Here is a 7,280-nt window from a genome sequence, read left to right as displayed (position 1 = left end):
GAAAATTTTTTTTTTTTTTTTTTTTTTTACTTTTTTTTTTAATGCTCTAAACAATGTAATGACATGAAAAAAGACACATTTTTTCCTAAAATGTTTTGCTGGGTCTTAAGAGGTTAAATAAGGCTCTATATAAATAAAAAACTATTGAAAATGAGAAAATCTTAAACCAAAATTAAAATGAAGATGGGAAATCTAAAGCTAAAAGCTATTTTAAAATACTGCATAAATAATATTAAAATAACAGCATAGAAATATGCTGAAAACCCCTTTAGCAATTGCATAACAACACTCTTGCAACCATTTAGAACACCTTATCAGCACGTTTTGATTGTGCACACATTGGATTTTCTCTCACCTCTAGAAAAATGCTCCTTGACTTCTTTACATAGCCATAGAGATGCCATGAATGGTTAACCATGATAGCCAAACCCACTCTACTCGTTGCCTGTCTGGGCATTTTTATCTAAGATCTGCCTCACATTTTAACCGTCTCATGATCTGAGCTCATCTTTAGGATTTCTCCCGTAGTGGCTTAGATTAGGATTTCAATAATAGAAGCTTGTCCCATATCAGTATCACAGGGCTAAATGTGTGCATGTGCAGGCTTGAGAACAAGGTCCTAACCTGCTAAGCTGTTCATCATTTATTTAAATTCGACTAGCCACTTAAACCAGCACAATTAGCAGTAGTTTGATAACTGCCATAGGCTGTAGCTGTGGTGTGTATATATAAAATCAATGATTTAAATAAATGATTCTCTCACCCCAAATTGCATTTAACTTGGCTGGAATATCTTGTTTACTCTTATAGTTCTATAAAATGCTGAAGCTCTGCTGTATTGTCATAGAACAGCTATTTTTAGCAGTGCCTAAGATGTATACTCTGAATATTATATAGTGCTTTGGTTTTTGCTAGGCTAATTGCAGGTTAGTGTGAGTAGTGTGTGTGCACACATTAACGTATCTTTTCATCATCTTTCTGCCTCCATACCCAAGCTCCCTTTTTCCCTGCAGTTATCTTTCATTTCACCTTTGCCCTCATATCCACCTTCCACCATCTATTGCCTTTCTCTCATTACGCCCTTACTCTGTTACAGAGGAGTAAATTTGTCACTTGCCACCCCCACCTTGGAGAGCGTGTTACCAAGGGCATGTTAGTTACCATCCTCATTCATCAGTGCCAGGTGCTAATCTGTACAGAGGGACTAACCTTAATATCTAGCATCAGCTATGTTTTTGTTATTGTAGCGACATTTACGACAGACTCCCATAGCTGATTCCTCTTTAAAGGCTTTATAGTGTTTCAGTGCCTTTTGTTGGGTAGCATCATTTTATTGATCTATTTATAGAGTATATACTTCGGCATATGCACACATCATTCAAGGATTGTGCAAGTACAAGATTGGTGTACCATTGCCCGAAATAGCTCTAAAGGCACTTTTTTTCTTCTGGAACATTCTGCTCTTCTTTAGAGCACTTTCAGTCGATTTCTCTTGCTCTTTGCAACATCAAAAGAGAGAATGATGCAGTGAGAAAGTATAAAAGTAGGTAAACTGAAGGTGTGACCAGCAGAAATCACATCCTGTGTATTTACATCACCAGTGCAGAGAGCAGAGGATTGCACCTTTTGTGTGTTCTCACTTGGCTCATTGAAGTGGAAAACAGGAAGTTGAGCCGCTGACTATAATAGCGACTGTCTGGTGGGACAGTCTACTGGTGCTTTGCATGTAGACGTTTTGTTTAAAATATATTGATAACATTTATATTGTTAAGATTCTATACATTAAAGAAAGTAAACTTACCAAGGCTGCATTTGTTTGATCAAGAATGCAGAAAAAAAAAACAGTAATATTATGAAATACTACAAATTTTACAATTTAAAATTTAAATTTGTTTGTGTTCTGTTTCAAAATGCCATTTATTCCTGTGATGGCAAGCATCCAAAAGTTTTTAGCATCCATTCCTAATCTTCAGTGTCAAATGATCCTTCAGAAATCCTTCTAATATGCTGATTTGGTGCTCATGAAACATTTTGAACAATTTTAAAAACAGTTGTGCCGCTTAATATTTTTATGGAAAGTGTGATACTTTCTTCTTTTCCCCCCTCAGGATTCTTTGATGAAAAGAAAGTGCAAAAGAACAGCATTTATAAATGTATAAATGTCTTCACTGTCACTTTCCATTCATTTAAACGGGCGAGCACCAGATTTTCTACAGAAAAAAACAAGTGTAAAAGTCAAGCTGTTTGTGTCAACTTTGACAGTTTAAGTGTGTTTGACTGGAAAGGGATACGAGAGACGCACACACTCAAGCATGGAGGAAGGGGAGGGTTAGAATGTAGCTGTGAGCTTTAACAGTCTCTCATAGACCAGTTGATCCCAGCTACAGCTCAGAATAGCTGCCGGGAAAGTATTTTGAAAGAGAATAAAACTTGTTTTGGAGTAGTAGCTGAGAGCAGTGTTGCCTGCTTCTTTGTTTTGCCAGCATCATACACCAAATCTATGCTGGAACACCACTGAGTGTGTATAAATGCATGTTTGTGTCTCTTTTGTGCACTTTTGTATTTGTATATACTGTTTTGCTTCACTCTGTATAGCTGAATTCTCACTGGCTAGTTGAGGGCTGGCTCATGTCTCAAGCCACGCCCCCAAGCATTCCTTATATGGGTACGAAACGTGAGCTCTTAAAGGAGAAGTAGCTTTATGTGTCTCTGTAAAGCATGTTTTCAATTTAAGCCTGTCTAAACTCCACAACCAATCCAAGACATAAGAACTTCACCATGTGCTTGATGTAACACCTCCAAACATCTTTCCCCGTTTACACGCACATGTGCAAGGAAACCCTCATACCTTCTCAGCGGCAGCTCTCCACACCTCCCCCTCTACCTCACTCACTGCATCTAAAGCGATGAAATTAATCTGTGTCTACATGTGTTAATGCTTTCGTTTAAGTGCATGCGGAATTGCGTCTCCTTATTTGGAAGATGCTGCATGCGTTTGAAAGAAGTCTGTGGCACATTGCCTGCGGACACACTTACACAAACGTACACACACACCCAACCCTTCACACCCATCAGAATCTCTGTTTCTGTGGAAGGGCAGATAACACACTTTCATGCAGAGACATATCCGCTCAGCTGCGCTTCCCTTTTTTGCTCTTTTTTTCCCCCCTTTTCTTTATTTTTCTTGATGTATTTGAGTAAATGATATTAGCATCTAAAGAGCATGCTCATGCATTTCTATGAACGCTGAAATATGCTTATATTTGTGTACACTACTAAGTCTCTTATGCTCATCAAGCCTCCATTTATTAAAAAAGTGTAAAAATAGTAATATTGTAAAACATTTTTACAATTTAAAATGTTTTTATTATTATTATTTAAAATATTTTAAAATATCATTTATTCCTGTGATGGCAAAGTTGAATTTTTACCAGCCATTACTAGAGTCTTCATTGTCAAATCATTCTCATATGCTGATTTGCTGTTCAAGAAACCGTTCTCAATATTATCAATGTCTGAAACGGTTGTGCTGTTTGATATTTTTGTGGAAACCATGATACTTTTAATATTAGGATTCTTTGATGAATAGACAGTTCAAAAGACTATAGCATTTATTTGAAATAGAAATCTTTTGTAATATTATAAATGTATTTACTGTCACTTTTGATCAATTTAACACATCCTTTCTGTCTAAAATTATTAGTTTCTTTAAAACAAATACAATTTCCTGACTCCAAACTTTTAAGAGTTCTCACTAAAACTAATGTGAATCTGTTCAATGGCATATTTGCCTCCAAAGTAACACGTTTGGGTTGCTCTGGAATGCCTCTATTAGTCAAACTATATATATATAGATATATACACAAGCTGGCACTAATGCACACAATTACTCACTGAAGCTCTTTGAAGGAATTTCGGTAGGGTGGAAAGAGAGATTCACAGTTGGGCATACCAGAATAGCAGTGCACAGAGAGCATAAACAGCGTGATGTGTTTTTACAGACTGCTTGAGCAAGAAACCTTGATTGGACTTAAGTTTTGTATGTTTCTCTCTCTCTCTCTGTCTCACTCCTCTCAGGGGAGGAACAGAAAGAAAGGCCAGCACTCCCTCATTCCATGCAAGTAACCTTTCAACTCCTCACAGTCTTGAAGCAACAACAAGCACAACTCTAGAGCTCCGACAGAGAGGACGGAGAAACAGAGGAGGAGGAGGAAAGGGCAGGAGTTCTTAGAGAGGTGAGTCAGGAGGCTAATGTGAATTTTGTAGTGTGTTTATGGATGGTTGACGTGAAATGTCTAGCAATGACAGCAGTGTGACATGGCATACTTCAGCTAAAACTATTGCAGACATGTTGTGTGAGCATTGTACATGCAGTTTTATGACCTTGTATTAAATGACAGGCTACATTTTGAATAGTTGTACATTTGTTACAGCACAGGCTATTTAAATGAACCGCAAACTAGCCACAGTCTGTTTTAAATGGTGAAAAAAGCAGTTAAAACACCCCAATTGTATGCTTAGACCTAAAATGTTAACCTACAATTTCGATTACATTTGACATTTTTATCAGTCTTTGACACATCAGTGTCAGCCCCTTATGTATTCATGTAGATTTTAACCTAAAATTTTGATCTGTGTGTTTATGGATAGTGTGACATTATACTTTTTTTTTTAAACAACATATATGTATTATTTCTTATAACTCTTATATAAAGTTTTTATGTCCTTATATGAATTGATACAATTGAATTGACTACGAGGAACATTGGTGCAAATGGTGAATAACAGTATATATAAAATATATAACGGTATATACACTGTTAAAAGTTTCCTGTAGAAATTACAGTAACTTTGTAACGGGGCTGACGAGACAATCTCAAATGAGTTTCCGCTCTCTACCAACGAACACCGTGAGGAAACTGCGCGTCCTGCAGTGTCAGCGTTTTTTTATTATTATTATTTTGCTTTTAATTACACCAACAAATAACCCCTAAAATTACACTGACATAAAATATGTAACGAAAAAGCAGGAATATTGTACATACATTTGCAGCTGCGAGGTGTGTGCGTTTTCCTTTTCTTCTTCTTCTTCTTCTTCTTCTTTCTCCAAGCAGAAAAAAAGCCTTTCTGTTATTGGTCAGGTTTCGCGCTCATTTTTTTTTAACTGTATTTAGATTTACAGTAAATGAAAAATACTGTATTTTAATGGCGCCAAGAGGATATTTTCCATAATGCAACTTTAAAATACAGTAACGTACTGTATAACTGTTTTACAGCAAAGTACAGTTCATATTACAGTTAAATACTGTGTAATTTACAGAATTCGCTAACAGTGTACAATGGTGATTTTAACCTAATATCGTTATTTTCAAGTACTGTATGTTATTTATCAACCACCCATTTATGAACGTTGGTGGTTGGAAGTGGAAAAGGAAGTAGCTTCAAAGAGAACTTAGAAAAAAGTGTGAGACAGCTGTTTTTTCTCTCTCTCTCTCTCTCTCTCTCATCATATCTGTCAATGCACAAATGAATCAATGACATCATGACCCTTGCCACATGTAGAGATAATATTTCAGCCCTTGGTTTTACAAACTGGCAGGCTTTTAGCTGCGGAGAGATAAGCTTAGTCAGAGGTGAGCTTGTGAGTGTTTAGTCTTTGATGCTGCTGTAGTTTGTAAAGACATTTTGTGACTTCCTCAGATGTAAAAGCCAAGTGTTGGCCTCAAAGGCTGCACACATCATCACTGTAGAGGTCTGCACTCATGCCCATGAGATGTTCTTTCTCACTGACTCACTCTCTCACATTCATAGTGAAAATGAATTAATTGTCTTTCTTTATTGTTTGAGTAACAACACCTGTTGGGTATAAGTGTGGCATATTTTAGCTTTCTTGAATTAAGTATTGTTTGTTTGAGAATATTTTCATGTTTCCATTAAAGCCAAAGAAGGAAGTGGCTTAATGCTCTTTTTTGTTGTTGAGTTTTTGGCATCCAGATAATCCAAAAATATGTCCATAGTAAAAACAAACAAACAAAGAAAAAGTTATTGGCTATATAACTGTGATAAACAAGCTCCATGGTGGCTCTATAGGGAGAATGCCTCTTTAATAAAGCTTGGGTTTAGCTAGTTTTACCAAAATGTTGTTTGGGCTCAGTGGTCAACCATGGAAACAATGCTTAACTGAAGCTCCAGTGTAATTTTTGATTGTTTGGCTCCTTGAGCCCTTCAATCTTTCATCTATGTTATTGTGATCCTGAATTGAGGAACCGTAATGTGTGGAATTAATTATTTTTGCTTTGATCCACTTCCTTCACTTCATAATTCTCAGATGCACAGCTATGCATTCAAGAATTCCAATAACTAAAGACGAGCACAAATGCCATCCATTGCTGTGTGATCATAAAAAATCTATTTGTTTTTCATATCCCCTTAATTTTCTACTCATTCATCTTAGGGAGTTTTCCATGGCTCAGTTGCTCATTGGGGTGTAAAGACACCATATTATGTAAAGCTGCTTGGAAATTGGCTGTATTATTCACTATACAAATGAAACTGACTTGACTAATTCTTGACTGACTTCTTTCTCCTAAATAACACCTAGTACCCAGAAAAACATCATACAGCTGACAGCTGTTCATGCTAGTCTTGGATGTTTGGTTTCCCCATCTATTTTCTTCTGCTCCGTATTGAATTCTCTGGGGGTGGGGATGAACATTCTTGCTTTTTTTTACAGACAGAGTGGATAAACTGAACTCTCAGTGTGTCCTCGGTTTGATAATGTAAGCTAGACAACAATTCATTGCAATTCAACGGTAATAAAATATGAAGATTTGTAGACTGTGTGAAACAACCATATGAAGAGATTTCAGGAATAGGACTAAGCTAAGCTGATAATGAAATCATGCAGTCTCTGACAGCAATAAATATTAATGACTGGTAAAATGAGTATGTTTCAGAAAAAAAAAACATTTGATTGCACAGCTGAGAACGCACAGCATTACGTTTATGAAAGTGAAAGTGACGTGACATGTGGCCAAGTATGGTGACCCATACTTGGAACTACAATTCCTGCTGGTACGAGACTCGAACCCGCAACCTTTGGGTAACGAGTCCGACTCTCTAACCATTCGGCCACGACTTCCCCACGTGTGTATAACTGGCATCATGTGCTTAGAATAAACACACATTACATCTCTCATTCTACTCTCCGGGCAACATGTTGGTGTGTAACGCTAGTATGTTAGTTGGTTACTGTGTGTGTGTGTGTGTGTGTGTGTGTG

General features: G+C 36.8%; 1 protein-coding gene across 5 annotated transcripts in view; it reads left to right on the top strand.

The window, feature by feature from the left end:
* LOC107684984 (protein FAM214B-like) overlaps positions 1-7,280 on the top strand; it is a 21,799-nt gene that overhangs the window by 3,511 nt on the left and 11,008 nt on the right. For all 5 annotated transcript variants that reach the window (XM_016481387.1, XM_016481390.1, XM_016481386.1 and 2 more), the window contains one exon: positions 4,078-4,235. The gene's annotated coding sequence lies outside the window, so the exon portion shown is untranslated. The remainder of the gene's footprint in view (positions 1-4,077; positions 4,236-7,280) is intronic.

Source organism: Sinocyclocheilus anshuiensis, unplaced genomic scaffold (genome assembly GCF_001515605.1).
Source record: "Sinocyclocheilus anshuiensis isolate Anshui unplaced genomic scaffold, SAMN03320099.WGS_v1.1 scaffold605, whole genome shotgun sequence".
In the NCBI taxonomy this organism is placed as follows: Eukaryota; Metazoa; Chordata; class Actinopteri; order Cypriniformes; family Cyprinidae; genus Sinocyclocheilus; species Sinocyclocheilus anshuiensis.
This window is presented reverse-complemented; position numbering and strand designations above follow the sequence as displayed.